This window comes from Opisthocomus hoazin, chromosome 3 (assembly GCF_030867145.1).
Source record: "Opisthocomus hoazin isolate bOpiHoa1 chromosome 3, bOpiHoa1.hap1, whole genome shotgun sequence".
Lineage (NCBI taxonomy): Eukaryota > Metazoa > Chordata > Aves > Opisthocomiformes > Opisthocomidae > Opisthocomus > Opisthocomus hoazin.
Genome location: NC_134416.1, coordinates 27,563,488 through 27,580,120, shown reverse-complemented (window position 1 = coordinate 27,580,120; position 16,633 = coordinate 27,563,488). Strand labels below are relative to the sequence as shown.

Genomic DNA, 16,633 nt, shown 5'->3' with positions numbered 1-16,633 from the left:
GGATCTGTCGCTCAGGTGCTGCAGCTGCACCTCCGGGGCTTGTCACCCACAAGGAGTCCCCAGGGAGCACGTCAGCTGCAGTCCTGGTTAATTACTGGTGACATGTGCACTTAACATGGGTCAAGCCCTAGCCCTGCCTTTCTCAAAACAAGCTTAATAATTATTAACTTCAGGCTGGACAAGGAGAAAACAAATGTTAACTAATAACCTTGATTTCCTAAGTATACACAAAACCAGTTGTTTTTTTTAATGCTGGCTCTGCTTGACTTTCTGTTTTCCTGGGAAACGCCGATCTGATGCTTTGACCTCTTCCTGTGGTTTTATACTGAGGGAAGGGCAGAATATCTGGAGTGATGAATCAACGACGCAAAGTGAAGTTGGAGACATGCCCGAATTAGCAGGTACGCGGCCGTGCTGACAGAACCAGGGCTTCTTTTCTTCCCCTTACCTTATGAATTAATTTGTCATCGTGTCAGTTCAATTGTAACTAAGCCAGCTTCTTTTCTTCCTTTTTTTTTTTTTATGATGCACTCTGCAGTGCTTCGTGTAGCCTGAGGGTCTCAAATGGCATGTAAATGGATATTGCCCTGCAAGCTGCATTCTGCCATACAATCGCCACCATCTCCTAAGACTTAAAAGCCAGAGCATGATGTGAATCATAGGCTTTTCTTCTCCATGTGGGGCTCACGCTTATAGTCCTAAATTACGTTTTGTCAGCCTGTTAACAAAGCAAGATAGAAGACCATTAAAAATAAGCTGCAGTTATGTAAGTGTTCATGAGTGTCTAAATATTAATGTCAGGACTCTGCATAATGGAAGTGCTCTAAATAATCCTTTTGAGCCTTAGTAGTTTAATCTTTATTCATATTTTATCCATTAGTTACCTTTAAATAGCATGGTTCTTTTGATAAGTAAGAGGCTGTGAATAACATTCACTGAAATTTCAACATTCTTGTCTTTCACTGCTGCAGTCGAAAATGACTGTGTTCCTGGGGTTGTTTGGTCTTTGGCATTTTAATTGCAAATGAACTACACAACCTGCAGCAGTTTAAACAAAAAAAAAAAAAAAAAAAAGCAAACATCCCAGTGCCCATCTCCTGCCTCTATCTACCGTCTGCAGAGGTATTTGAAATCTCAGCCCACTCACATTATCAGTGCTTAACTCACACTGCTTTTCTACGCGGTGTTATTTATCATCTTCCAAAGCTTACCAATAAAATGCTGCCTCAGTGATGTCAAGGTGATGAGATAAAATGATAAAAGGCAGCAATTAGAAGTTTCCATGCTGTGCCTAAATAGCTGCCAGTGTCCACAACTGATCTATTGTGTCAGTGAATTGCCGAGCTTGGCTGGAGGCCCCAGCGGTAGGCACCAGGTAGGCTGTAGCATCCAGCTGCGGAGAGGAGAGTTTCATTTATTTTATGTGCTTTCGGCACAGTACAATCCCTACCCTACCAAGGCTTTCACCAAAAAAAAAATACATGAGCAATACCTGAATGCAAGCAGTGTAGTATTTGCACATTAAAAAAAGGACGCGAAGTGGTAATTCACCATGTCACGGTAGCAGGCTGGACCTTGTGCATGGGCAGCCAACACACTTGCTTGAGCCCAACAGATCCTTCCCCTCCTGTCCTCCTTATCTGTCAGTACATCAATTTACCTTATGGTAGCTGCTCTGCCATGATGGGGGACATGTGCAGGCTTCATCCTGCTGCATGGGCAAAGCACGTGGCCATCAAAGAGGGTTCCCCCCTGCCCACCACCTGGTGCTCTCCACCACAGCACCCAGAGTCATGCCAAGACCCCTGCTGCTATGCGAGGGTTTCTGGCTTGAGGCTTGGCAGGGCGGATGCGTGGGAAGGAGCAGAGTCAGGACCTGGATGCAGCCAGGGGATGGGTCTAACGGGAGAAGAGCTGAATTTGGCTCACGGCCCCATTTGCAGCCCTTGCTTGCAGTCCCGCGTGGTGAGGACAGAGTCTGTGGGGCAGGGCTGTCCGCAAGTGGCATCAAGTACTCATAGTTTTGGTAAGACAAAACTAAATGCCATAAATATCCTAGCCCTCCATTTCTCAACAAATGCAGCAAGAATCTCATTGCTTCGATGTTTTGTAAATAACTGACTATATCAGTTGGTTACCAAGTTTTGAAATCTTTGTCCAAAATGCTCAGTAATTTGTTTGTTAATTTAGCTTGTACTTACTGAAAGAAAAATAGCCTAGCAAGAGGGATTGAAAAACTGCAAAAGGACTTCCAGCAGGAGAGCTGACACTGTTTAACTCAGTCCATCATCGCTGTTTAGGGCCATGGCCTTTCTTGGGTCCTCCCTGCACTCTGCCTTGTTCTGTTGAGGATTTTGGGCTGTTAACTGAGCCACGCAGCCAGCTGAGAAATAGCTGTCATTAAGGAATTCCTTGCCATTAGATTTATGGACAAGGATATCTTCTAGGATCAGACACAGTCTTGTGTCTGAAGAGCCTATTGTGAAATCTTTGCCATTACATTTGGGTTTCTAAGGAAGTTGTGAGAATGATATGGACTGATGAGAAAGCATTACACGCTGGTGCCGAATGATTCATGGTGTCACACTAGAGCCTGTTGCAGAAATAGCTACTGGTAGCAGAGAGCATCCCAAACTCTGGCCTACAAAGCAGATCCTACAGCGTGAATCACATGGGAGTGATTCTCTCTACTCACTTCCAGCTGCTCAATTGCTTAAAATGTTGCTAAAAATACAACAATTGCTTAATATTACCCTTATATGTAGTCCTTCTGCAATATCATCTTGCAAGCCGTATGGGGAAATCCTCCCACCCATGTGACAAAAATATTTGATAACTCTTCAAAATCTAAATTTTCCAGTGGAGGCATTCACTTTCCCTATTTTAAACACATCCTTCCTAGTTTGGACAAATGAATGTGATCATTAGATCATCAATGAGAGAAAATGGAACTCTGAAAAGAAAACACATCCAAACCTTCGCTTTTTGTTAGCCCTGAAATGTGCTGGTGCAGGGAGGACTTGCAGGGAGGACTCACTGCCAAGCTTTGCTTTTCCACAGCCTTGAAATCCTGCTGGGCACTGGTGCTGCCCAGCCCTTGGTGGGAAGATAGAATCATACAATCATAGACTGGTTTGGGTTGGAAGAGACCTTATAGATCATCTAGTCTTAGGGCAGGGACACCTTCCACCAGACCAGGTTGCTCAAAGCCCCTTCCAGCCTGGACTTGAATACTTCCAGGGAGGGGGCAGCCACAGCTTCCCTGGGCAACCTGCTCCAGTGCCTCAACACCCTCATAGTAAAGATTTTCTTGCTTCTATCTAATATAAATCTATCATCTTTCAGCTTGAAGCCATTACCCCTTGTCCTATCACTCCTTGCCCTTGTAAAAAGTCCCTCTCCAGCTTCCTTGTAGGCCTCTTCAGGTACTGGAAGGCTGCTCTAAGGTCTCTCCGCAGCCTTCTGCAGGCTGAACAGTCCCAACTCTCTCAGCCTTTCCTCACAGGAGAGGTGCTCCATCCCTCACATCATTTTTGTGGCCCTGCTCTGGACCTGCTCGAACAGCTCCATGTCTCTCCTGTGCTGAGGGCTCCAGAGCTGGATGCAGGACTCCAGGTGAGGTCTCAACAGAGCAGAGTAGAGGGGCAGAATCACCTCTCTCGACCTGCTGGCCATGCTCCTCTTGATGCAGCCCAGGACACGGTTGGCCCTCTGGGCTGCCAGCGCACATTGCCAGTTCATGTCCAGCCTTTCGTCTATCAGTACCCCCAAGTCCCTCTCAGCAGAGCTGCTCTCGATCCTTTCATCCCCCAGCCTGTATTGGTACCGGGGATTACCCCGACCCAGGTGTAGGACCTTGCACTTGGCCTTGTTGAACCTCATGAGGTTCACACAGGCCCACCTCTCCAGCTTGTCCAGGTCCCTCTGGATGGCATCCCGTCCTGCTGGTGTCTCAACCGTACCACTCAGCTTGGTGTCATCTGCAGACTTGCTGAGGGTACACTCGATGTCGCTGTCCATGTCATTGATAAATATATTGAACAGCACTGGTCCCAGTACGGACCCCTGTGGGACTCCACTCATCACTGGTCTCCATCCGGACATTGAGCCGTTGACCACTACCCTTTGGCTGCGACCATCCAACCAATTCCTTATCCACCGAACGGTCCATCCATCAAATCCATGGCTCTCCAATTCAGAGAGAAGGATGTTGTGGGGGACCGTGTCAAAGGCTTTACAAAAATCCAGATAGATGACGTCCATTGATTTTCCCTTGTCCACCCTTGTTGTTACACCATCATAGAAAGCCACTAGGTTGGTGAGGCAGGACTTGCCCTTGGTGAAGCCATGCTGGCTGTCTCGAATCACGTCCCTGGCCTCCATGTGCCTTAGCATATCTTCTAGGAGGATCTGTTCCATGATCTTCCCAGGCACAGAGGTGAGGCTCACAGGTCGGTAGTTCCCAGGGTCCTCCTTTCTACCCTTTTTGAAAAGGGGCACAATGTTTCCCTTTTTCCAGTCACTGGGGACTTCCCCTGACTGCCATGACTTTTAAAATATCATGGAGAGTGGCTTGGCAACTATATCAGCCAGTTCCCTCAGGACTCTGGGATGCATCTCATCAGGTCCCATGGACTTCTGTACGTTTAGGTTCTTCAGGAGGTCCCGAACCTGGTCTTCACTTACAGCTGGAGGGATTTTACCCTCCTGGTCTCCTTCATGCCATTCATCGACTTGGGAGGGGTGAGGAGAGAGGTTGCCAGTGAAGACTGAGGCAAAAAAGTTGTTGAGTACCTCAGCTTTCTCCTCATCTGCTGTTGCCAGTTTGCCGGTCTCACTCGTGAGCGGGGGTACGCTTTCTTTGACCATCTTTTTCCGGCTGACTTACCTGTAGAAGCCCTTCTTGTTATTTTTTGCATCCCTTGCCAAGTTCAGCTCCAGCTGTGCCTTGGCCTTCCTGACCCCATCCCTACACAACCGGGCAGCTTCCCTATACTCTTCCCAGGAAGCCAGTCCCTGCTTCCACTGCCTGTGCAGTTCCCTCTTCTTCCTTAGTTTGACCAGCATCTCTTGCCTCAGCCATGCCGGTCTCTTCCCTTCTCTGCCCGACTTCTTACACTTGGGGATCGAGAGCTCTTGCGCTCTGTGGAATACATCCTTAAAGACCTGCCAGCTCTGTTCTGTTCCCCTGTCCCTGAGGACCGTTTCCCAGGGAGTCCTTCTGACTACCATCTCCTCGAAAAGCTGGAAATTTGCCCTCCTAAAATTTAGGGTCCTGACTATGCTCTTCGTTATTCCCATTTCCCTCAGTAGCGTTAGTAAAGCCTGTATCCTTCCATTCCAACACTCCAGTCATAGGAGCCATCCCACCATGTCTCTTTGATGCCAGTGAGATCATAGCCCTGCAGGTGTGTTTATGTCTCCAACTCCTCTTGTTTATTCCCTATGCTGTGTGCGTTTGCATAGAGTCCTTTCAGTTGGGCTCCCAATGAAGCTGACTTACTGTCTGGAGTTCCTTTGTGCTTCCCTTTAGGTGTTCTCCTGCAGACCTGTGACCCTTGTCCAGGCTCTGCGCATCTACTACTGGGTCCGGCATCAAACTGCTAGCAGTGGGATGGATTGAGGTTCCCCTTCCCCGGGGGAAGGGCAACAAGGCTGGTGAGGGGTCTAGAGAACAAGTCTTATGAGGAGCAGCTGAGGGAATTGGCCGTTTAGTCTGGAGAAGAGGAGGCTGAGGGAGGATCTTATTGCTCTCTACAACTGCCTGAAAGGAGGTTGTAGTGAGGCAGGTATTAGTCTCTTCTCCCAACTAATTAACGATAGGACAAGAGGCAATGGCCTCAAGTTGTGTCAGGGGAGGTTTAGAGTAGATATTAGGAAAAACTTCCTTCCTGAAAGAGTGGTCAGACATTGGAACAGGCTGCCCAGGGAGGTGGTAGAGTCACCATCCCTGGAGGTGTTCAAAAAACGTGTAGATGTGGCACTTTGGGATATAGTTTAGCAGGCATGGTGGTGTTGGGTGGATGGTTGGACTTGATGATCTTAGAGTTCTTTTACAACCTATGAGTCTATGATTCTATGATCTTTAGTTTATAGCCCTCCTCACCAGCTTGGCAAGCCTCTGACTGAAGATGCTTTTCCCTTTCCCTGACAGATGGACCCCATCAGCCCCCAGTAGACCAGTTTACTCAAAGCAAGTTCCATGGTCCAAGTAACTAAATCCCTGGCTGTGGCACCGGTCCCTTTCAAACCCCTTCCCTTTGACTGGGAGGGTTGATGAAAAAACTACCCGTGCTCCAGAGTCCCTCACCGCCACTCCCAGGACTCTGTAATCCTTCTTGATACTCAGGCTGCTCCTGGCTGTATCACTGGTGCCCATGAGAAACAACAGTAGTGGATAATAGCCAGTGGGCTGTACAAGGCTTGGTAGTCATGGAGCAGCGAGGGGGCACAGTGCATTGCTGCCCTGCCCCCAGAATACCTGCGATCAATATCACCCTTTTTTGGAAGTATCTCTGTGGATGGCTGGTTTTATGTTACATCGGGGATTCTGTTGACGGTAATAATTTTAAACGACAACATAAATTTTCACTCATTATCCAGGCTCTCCAGAGCACCCCAACGTCTTGAATTAAAGCACAAATAATTAGGTACCATCGCAGTGTCTGAATGTTATTTGATTTTGAACACCAACTTTGAGGAAATCAATGAGAAATAAAAAATCAGCACTCTGCCTTGTTCTGACAAGTATTTTGGGCTGCTAAAAGCACTAAATCAAGGCAGCATAAAGAGATTTTTTTACTTTAATGGGTGACATTAAACATTTCTTCAAACATTGTGGAAGGGTTGAAAAATTATATATTTTCACAGTAAAAGCCTAGAAACTACTTGTGCATACATTATTTGCAGAAGGTTAATGTTTTCTTTTAAAATTTGTGTCTCCGCATGTGCCCCTGCACACATGTGCACACGTATATGCACACATACAAGGCTAGTTGGTGAAAGAAATCTACATTTTTGATATATATTTTTTAATACCCTAGGTTCAGTTTGCTATGAATGGTGGAATTATCTTACTGACGTTTTCATAGTGTTTGGACCACTGTCAGTGCCTACAGAAATCCCACTGAAGTTTGGTGAACTGTAGAAGAAATGTGTCTTCGCAGCAGAAAGGCATTGTTTTCTGTCTGCCATTCTCGCCTCTTCTCTTTAAAATGCTTCAGCCATCTAATCCAGGATCAGAAATGACACTGTGTCGCTTAAATTGCCAGTCGCACAAAGCCAGTCCTCGACAGGGAGCGGCTGAAACAAAAAAAAGTTTGTGCACAACCCGTAATCTGTAAATCATCTGTCCAAGCAATTCAGTGACCGGTTATGAATAACAAATACATGTGAAGAAATTGGAGGAGGCTCACAAACCGACCTGCTCGCCACCGTCCAGGAAGAAGTATACACAACCCTCAGCAACAACCACTTTATTATCATGGAAAAATCAGAATCTGGTACCTAGGAAACACTTCTAGGCAAGTCTGCGGTGGCAAGGCTTTTGTAGTTATCTCCTACGAAGCTCTGATACCTCCTCGATGTGCCCCTCCTTTGGGCAGCAGGCCTGAGGGATAGAGGACTGCTAGCCATGTGCTTCAACGCAGCTGAAAGCAGAGGGATGACGATGCTCACCCCGTGCTTTTGGATGTTTCCAGCACTGGGAAGGAAGTTTTTCCGGGAAATGCTGGCAAAAGGTACCGGAGACATTTGCAGGTGGGATGGGGAGGGATGGTGAGGGAGGAGGGATGCAGAGAGAGGTTCAGTGGCACGGCTGTGCGAGTGACAGCTGTTGTCCAAGGAAGGGCTGAGCCACTTTGCCTTCCATGTGGCTCTAACCCACACCTCAGGGCAAGGAAACTTCTCCCTTTCTGATCATCGTGTCATACACATGGCCTGCAAAAAGCATACATGAACCAGCATGGAGTAGTTAGATTTTCATCAAGTGCTGTATGCATGCCAGAAACAGGCTTTAGTCCTTTGTTGGCTTCCAGTTCGTGTTAATAAAATACCGTGAAAGTTATTGCTGAGCAAAAGCAGAATGAGAGTGAGCCACAGAGGGCTGAGAGACAGAAGAATAAATGGCATCCCTACCCCGCTGCCCAGCGGGAGTGTGGGATGCATGGTACCGCTGGGATCCTAGCAAGTACAATCACTGACCAGGCATCACGTATTTTCCACCTCCCTAACTCAATAAAAAAAATTTTGCTATTTTCTCTTTCAAATTCTTGGAAACTCTGCTAGAATAAACTCTCTAATCCTGTTTGAACAAGTGTGATTTTATATTCTCAGTGTTTGCATTACAAACCCCCATAGCCACTCACTTGGAAAAATGCTTGTGGCTCAAGTAAGTTGAATAGCTAAAAACAAACACTGTTTACTCTTCTGATTGAATTAAAAGCATTTTATTTAAAGTGTTTACAAAATCTTCTACATGTAATAGGAATTCACTGCAAAGTCGGAACAGCGCTTTTAGGGCTTTTTGAAATTGCTGCCGAGTAATCATGCTAATTTGATTATGTTAGCAAGACTGTTTAAATATTCAGGAAATTGGGTCTCTATTCAGTAAAATGAAAATAGGTTGTAGGAAAGAGATACTCGGGCATTAAATGCTACAAGACATTCTGCTGTAAATTGCCAGATGTTCCCATGCAGCGTACTGAACGCAGTGAAGCGTTTTGATTGAGGATTGCAACACGCTGTAGGGAGTCATCAAACCGCCCTCGGGCAGTGGGATGAAACTCCTTGTACCCCGCTGGAAATATCCAGCGCAGCAAGTTCCTGTAATCTCCTGGCTCAGTGCATGGAAGCGGCTCACACAACCGACTCAGTGCACACGTTTAGAGTTTGTCACTTTGGGTTTCATCAGTCTGTGCATATGCTTGGCAATAGGTATCAGTTCTGGACAAACCCTGCTCGTTGGAAGTCTTGTTTATGTGACTGCATGCCCTGTGCCTGGAGTTCATCTTCTGTACCTGCCCTGCCTGTGTGCAGGAGCCGTTTAAAATTAAAATTGCTGCGAAATAAGTCCTGAGGAATTTGGATTTTATTGCATTTTTCACACTTGGGGTGTGTAAAACTGAGGTAGAATTCATCAGCTGGTAGCAACCATAGAACCACATTTCAGGCGCAGCAGCTCCGATGGCTCTGGACGCCTATTTCAGCTTGTTTAACGGTTGGAAGGAATTTTGGCAACATTGCTGGGGTTACACATTCTCTCTTCTTTTTTATTTAAGGAATACCACAGGATTGATCTTTGACCTGGAGGGCTACACAGAGGTGACCTCCACCTCTGACCTCCCTTCCTCCGAAGGACCCAGCTGCGTGATGGTCAGAGCAGCAGCCCGCCAGCCCTGGGCTGCTCTGCGAGTGCCTCCCTCAAGAACAGTGATCTTGGAGCAAATTTTCCCACTTGCCCACACTTCAGCTTTAGCAGCAGATATACTGACACAGGCCAGCCCTTTCTCCTGCAGCTGCCAGAGGTCCCCGGCAGTTTGATCAGGATGCAACAGAAGGATTTTTATGCAATGGGTACAGCTGGAGAAGGTACCCATCACTATGCCCACTGTGGTTTTGGCCACGTTTCCAGCTGGGATAAATAAGAGGGCTTCTGGGAATGCTCTGCGCCTGCGTGGTGTCTGGAGGGGCAGCACAAAGGGAAGGGCAATGTCCAATAGGAGGGATGCGGTGGTTCAGCTGCCCTCTTGAAGACACTCAGGGTCTGGTTTTGGGACTAGAGGGAAAGTGAGGACTACCTGAGCTGGAACACCACTGAAATCTAGAAATCACTAAAAAAAGGTCATTTTTCCCTGTGGCCATGTGCTATCCGGGTGTGCTTTGAATCCTCTTTGCTGGCATCCATTTCCATGGGAGGCTGAACCTTTCTCTCCCCTCAGGTGTACAGATTCCACGAACGTCTGCAGGCAACCCTCCGGTTTCCCTTAAGTCAGCATCCCATCACTTAAACCTTCCTCATGTCTGTCCACCATGCTGCAAGCAGGCGCTTCTGACTCCCAGTGATGCTCACCCACTCTCTCTAATCTCAGTTTCTATCTGTTTATCGCTCACTTTTGGGAAATTTATTGTGAAGCTGATACAAATGCAAACCTCCACCCACTAGGTCATAACTCTGATGAAAATCCCTACACCATTTATACCTCCCAAGGGTTTTTCTTCAAGCACTCTTGTCAGCAGCACATTTGGGTTCAGTTTCAGATTTAAAAGGCATACTTTAAAAAGGCATCCTCCTTGAATGTGAGTTGTCACTATTCAGTACATCTTTCTAATACTCTTCAAAGAGCAGGTCCAGACTTGAAATATGTAATTTTTGAACTATAGTATGTAGAATACCCTTCAACAAATTCACCAGCGAGTTGTATCATGGTGGGGTTACTTCTGTTTATTCCTTTTTGTTGCTGCTGCGACCATAAACCCCAGCAAACTATTGTGAGAGGTACAAAGGCAGGGAGGGCACCCCAGACAAGCAGGCTGGAAATCACCTTGACTGTTTGCATATTCTGCTGCACCATGGACCAAACAATGCCTGGGCATCAAAACCACAGCTACAGGGGCAGTAAAATGCATTTTACAGCAAGAATTTATGAAGATGAGTGCAGCTGCATGTTGCTATTGTAGAGAGCTGAGCTGGGCATGTAGGAAGCTGCTCTTGGACTTTGTTGTGGAGGAAAGCATCACCGTGTGGAGTTAGTGGAGTTCACCTGTCCGCTCTCCTGCCATTGACACCAACCATTCAGCAGGTATAAACTCAAGGTTTGGGAGTCTCTTTAGACAGAAAGGACCCGTAGTAGCCTATGGTGGAGAAGGACTCCCTGTAGAGACCTGCCTGGCCATTGCATGTCAAGTCGGATCCTCAGCCAGCTACAGGTGGAGGGACCTAGTCCATCTTGGTCTCCCTCCTTTCCTGTAGCCTAAACCCAACACTGATCCTGACAGCGACTCATTCTGCACAAAACTCTTCAGCTGCCAGTACCTGAGGGGGGTTGAAATCAGGCTAAAAGTGCTCATTCAGCCTTTTCTTCTCTAGGCAGGGCTGACTGCGGGGGTTGGAGTTGTGCACCGCCGTCGCCCAGCGCTGCGACATTAAGGACTTGGCACTTTACAAAGCCTTTTGAAGGCATCAGTTTTATGGAGCTCCTTGGCCACAGAGCGATGTGCACACAGCTTCTTATTGATGTGATACTGGAGCACCACAAGGCAGAAAATCGAATTTAGCCTCTTAGTAGCATTTATTTAGATTTGCTTTAGTAACAGGCAAGAATAAGGGCCTAAGAGCCCAGAAGACTATAATCCTTTCAGGTACTCATTTTATACACTCAAGCTCCCGAGCAGTGAGGTGAATCTCCAAATGTCATGTAAAAGTTGAGTGACTTGGGACTATGTCCCGACCATAGGAAATGCAGGGAAACCTGTTGCCTCTGAAGGAGGTGAGAGGTTTTTCTCTCCCGGCTTTTGGGTGCTACTAGGCTTAAGAACAGGGGTTACAAAGACAGAGGCTGAACTGATGTGAAAAAGCGAACTTTCTACATATCTCTAACATGCTGTCTCTTTTCCAAAAATTTTGTCAGAAGCAAGGGAAATTTTGCAAAATCCGCACCTTGACTATCAAGGGTAGAAGACGCAGTGCTTTAAGCTGCTGAAAAAGTATCAAACCCTTCAGCAATGGATTTATCAAAATGCTTAAGTGAACTCTTCATAATGTGGAGCTAGTGTCCTTAATAATATGGTTTCTTACCAAGTCAAATAATAAGGTAGCATTTTCGAAGCAAATCAACTCTTGGAGCCTACTACTGTCACTGTGTTTTTTCATCTCAGGAAATTCTGGGGACTGCAACTGGTGAAGATTTATTTCATTGTGTACTTCTGAAGAAAAATCCATGTTAAAAAACAAGGGCTGGAGCTGTGGCAGATGGTGCTTTTCTGGAGAAGAAATTAGTGTTTAATAAAGATTGTAATAGTGTGAACCAGATGTTCATCTCACATTTTATCTTTGAAAAGATTTGGGAGGATGCCAGATAGATACATATGAGCATCATAGATCTTGAAAAAATACACAACTGGATCCCCAGGGGCTCATTAAGGGAGGAGTAACTTTTTGTGAGCCATTAAACTCAACTGAAAAAGCAAGGTCTGTTTAAGCTGTGACTAAGTATCTCCTAGAAACTCCGTTTCACCTTTCACATGGACAGAGCAGCACTCCAGAAGAATAAGGGTAGCAGTAATCCGATTTTCCAAGGAAAATGGTGCCTCAAGTTTCATCATGTATTTTGGAAAATAATACTTAACTAAATAAGGAAAGCTCCTACTGAAACACTGCTCTTATCGGGCTTTGTCTAGCTCTCCATTGGGATGCAGAGGTGAGACCCTAGCAACGCAGCACAACATTTTCAAGTGCCCTGAGTATTGGGCCCTACAGCGAAGCCTGAGCATGGCTGTATTTACTGCATCTGCGTTGTTCCTGCCATGTGACAGCCTCCCGGTCTTCAGTGAGCTGATCCCAATTTCTTCCCGCGTGTTGGAGAAGTTCTCCCACCCCTGCTCTCTCTACCTGCAGCTGAGCTACCCAAAGGCAGAGCAGAGGCGTGAGGTCAGAGCTCCCAGTCTGGTGCTGAGGTCTTGGGACTAGACTATTTTAAACCTCGTGTGCCTGTTTCTCCCCTGCCTGGGCCATGCACACTCTCCCAGGGTGGCTCTTCCCCTCGGCTGCCTGCGAGCAGCAGGACTGTGCCTGTGCCTCTGCTCAGGTACGAGGGCCTCCCTCCACCCGTTCCCCAGGGCTGGCTGGTCTGAGAGTGACTTGGCTGGACGTGACTGTAGAAGATTAATTATCTCAGAAGATCAGTTATCTTGACCTTGTTTCTCTTTTGCACTTAAACAAGTCCTTGATTCCAATCAAGATCTCCTGCCTTACTATCTTCACTTAGCAAAAATATACCTTGCTGTAGTAAAGGAGCCCTGGATGGATAAAAGCCTACAAATGCCTCCCCACTCCATGACTGAGCCACTTGCAGTCCCAAGCCAATGACCTGCCATTGGAGTCTAGGCGTTGGAGGCGATCCCTTCACTTTAGGTGGAGGATCATTCCCAAAAGAACACGCGCAGTAAGTACTGATGATGGCAGCCCTGTTACTGCAGTCAGAGCAGGTGCCTCTCGTAGGATGTAACACTCGCTATCAGCTCCTCTTGTTACTGTAAAAGCTGCGAGTTCCACATGTATGTGTGAAAGGTGAGGTTAATCAATGACCTGTACGCTGGTTATTTAGCATTATCACCTCTGTGTGTGTATATGCGTCTACCTGTCTGGGAAAAATCCGGTTAAAAATGCAGGTGGCAAATATTTCAGCTGCATGCAGCGTTGCAGTGCTGGGAGCAGCATCCCGGGAGCAGGTGGCGGCGGGACAGAGGCACCGGCGCACCCTCTGAAGCGGAGCTACTGCTTTGGGTGGGCTGCAGCCTGGCTCCTCGTGGGGTGGGTGGTGGGTTGACCTTGGCTGGATGGCAGGTCCCCACAGGTGGGGATGATGCGGATGTGATGCCCTGCACCGGGGGCCCAGCAAAATTGGTTTGGGATCAGGCGGAGCCAGGAGCCCTGTGGGAAGAGGTTGCTCCTCCAGCAGCGGCTGCCTGACCGAGTTCCATCTTTCCTGCCGCAGCAGGAGCCATTCTCCATTCCCAGATTTTTTGAACAAGGATTTTGTCATAGCACTAAAATAATAACCGAGGTACTGAGTGTTTCAGTCAGGCCTGCTGTGATTTTTAGCCTCTTTCCTGCAAGCTGATGCAAGACAAAGTGGGCATGTGCAGGAGTGTCTCCACTGCGTTGAGAGAGAACCTCTGAGCTCCTCATGCCCTCCTTTAGCATCTGCAAGCCTTCCGCTGCATCCTTACAAACTCAGAAAGCAAGGATGCTCAAATTATGTGAGGCACATGGGAGTAACACATGGGAAATTCTCCTACCATAAGTCCATGGTGGACACAACTGTCAGGATCTTTTTTCTGGGCATGGCATTCGTACTTCTGGGTGTTGCTGGGGGATTCAACGCCATGGCCATTTTTGCTGTTAGAGCTCAAGATGTGCTATCTGAAGAACTTTGCAATATATTTTGTGTAAACACAAAAACTGCACTAGTTAATAGGATTTTAATTAAGAAGATGTGCTACTTTGTGCACACTTAAATTGCTTTAGAACTGATTTATATCAATTTCTTTGCTATTAGTCAGTTGTAAATCAAATATGTCCACACAGAGGACCTGACTGGCACAAAATGCGAGACAGATTCACAGATCGCCTGTACGTACATTCCAGTTCAAGGTCTCCTCGCAGTGGGGCCAGACAATATCCTGTAAACAACACGCTTATCATTTCCAGCTTATTGTTTTCTTGTGGGTCAGATACAAAACTGAACTACTGTCATTCAGCCGTGGAGGAAATGCTTTAGCTTAAAACTCTCCGGCCAGTGTTCATGCTGAGTTGCCTCACCTTGCAATTAGAGCAGGTGAGGAGTGCACATAGATGGTTATTGACATCTACAGGAGCTCAGCTGATGCAAGGTTACTTAGGTGTCTGCTGGAGCCCTTGAACTAAAATAAAGGTTATTGTCACTAACAACTTAGTGCAAGTAAAAGCACAGGAGAACTCATTAAGGACTTTTTAAAATTCTTAGGAGTCACACCAAACCCCCACTGATGCTAAATGTGTCCTGCCAGAGTTGGAAGCTAATGAATTTAAAATGTTGTTTCTTACAGAAAAGAAGAGGGAAAAATTGTAAGTGTCATCATCTAACTTTAATAAAGAATTTGGAAGGGAAATAAAAGATTTTTTTTTCATTGTCAAGATATTTGCAAGGTTATCCAGCTTTTCTGTGCTACTACAGAAGCATTGCAGCTTGCACTGCCAGTCCAGTCCTACTTCTGTGAAGAATTTCAGAAGAATATTAGGGTAAAAGCAGCTGCGCTCTCTGAAGCAAGGTTCACTTGAGAGAGAGCACACCAATAATCCGAGCCCTCCAGCACAGCTCGGGAACATGGGCTCATTGCCAACCAAGGCACAGCTAGCATTACACCTGGAAATCAGCAACACCATCTACCTAAACCATCTGCGTGTGGTTCTCCTTCTTCATGCCCGTTGCTAACTGTTAACATGGGAAAGTCATACCAGATTTAAACTAACTGTTCAGAACTGTAGAGACATCCCTCTCTGCTCGTTCTAGCCAGCTGCAGTTGTCCATTATCCTTGATCCTTGTTCATGCAATTTCTAAACAGGGAACCTTGTGGGACAGAAGCAACTATTTTCCTTGTGCCTGAAGAGCTGTTGTAGTATTTCAGGCAATGTCTAAGCAGATAATATGAATAGCATGTGTGTTTACAATTTTCTCAGCCACAGAAGACTTCTTCACCTTTGTCCCAGGTTCTGTCTTGCAGGACTCCAACACTGTCCAGTGTCCACTGCACATCAACAAGCTGGCAGGGCCACTTACTGCAAGCCAGCACGCAGAGGAAGTCACTCACAGAGCAATCTCAACAGCAGACACATGGGAATATTCAAGGGACTTCTGTTACTCATATGGGTTGCCGTTAACAAAACTGAGCCTTTATGATAAAGTTCATGACTGTGCCTACCGCCCCACATAAAGAATGGGGGAAGGAAGAAAGCACCCACTGCCTTTGTCAAGGTGCAGGAGAGAATTCCCACTCTAGTGCATGTTAGTCTTTTTTCTCCCCACTGCTTGCACCCTTCTCCCTCCCTCCTACCCTCCCATTTCCTTCCGCTACTACAAAGCCCTTCAAAGATCAAAGTCATCGTTGACCATGAGTTTGCACAATGTTTCTGCTTCGATACTGGCTGGGAGCCAGCTGGCATGTGTTAAAAACCATCATCAGAATCTGTTTAATTACTGTTCCCAATGCAGTATTTTAACAAAACACTGGAAAGGACACAGTCCCAGCAAGCTGATGCCTAGTGATGGGACACTGCAGCAGTGCAGCCATGACTTTGGTGCTGGCTGTTTTAATTCTTTTTTATTTCATAGTATTAATCTACTTCTTGGGTGGCTTTGAAAAGATGTCTTTGCAAACACAGTTAAAGCAGATCTCTAAGATTTTTCCTGATTTATTTACTAAAAGAAGTCCCCTGTAGATTTAGATTTAAAATAAAGTCTCACAAAAAGATGCTCTTTCTGCTAGGGCTCACCCATCTATGACCTACTGCTGCATAAAGACACTCTCCTGGCTAGCCTTGGAGCTGAGGGTTAGCACGATGACCGGCTGCTCCAGGCAGTGCCTACAATTAATCCAGCTGTTAATGAGATAAGCCCATTGCAACTGCTTCTAAACCTTTTCCTGACCTTTGATATATGTCTTGACTTCTGGTCCTGCCCAGAAGCATTGGGTGGTTCCTCTGGCTCACCCCTTCTCTGGATTCTTCCCCGATCCCTGACCACGTCTTCTTGCTGCCTCTGGGTGATTACACACAGCACAGGGCAGGTCAGATGTGCCCCAGGTAGCCAGCAGTGAAGGATGTCATGCTGTACATCTCTCTAGGCAATGGCACACTCTTCCCTGCCACCCACGGTC

At 46.6% G+C, this 16,633-nt stretch overlaps 1 long non-coding RNA gene across 1 annotated transcript; it reads left to right on the top strand.

The window, feature by feature from the left end:
• Nucleotides 1–266: 266 nt before the first annotated feature.
• Nucleotides 267–12,264, top strand: LOC142360832 (uncharacterized). Its single transcript, XR_012763404.1, has 3 exons — nt 267–401; nt 7,044–7,739; nt 9,279–12,264. It is a non-coding gene; the product is annotated as an uncharacterized LOC142360832 (long non-coding RNA).
• Nucleotides 12,265–16,633: the final 4,369 nt, after the last annotated feature.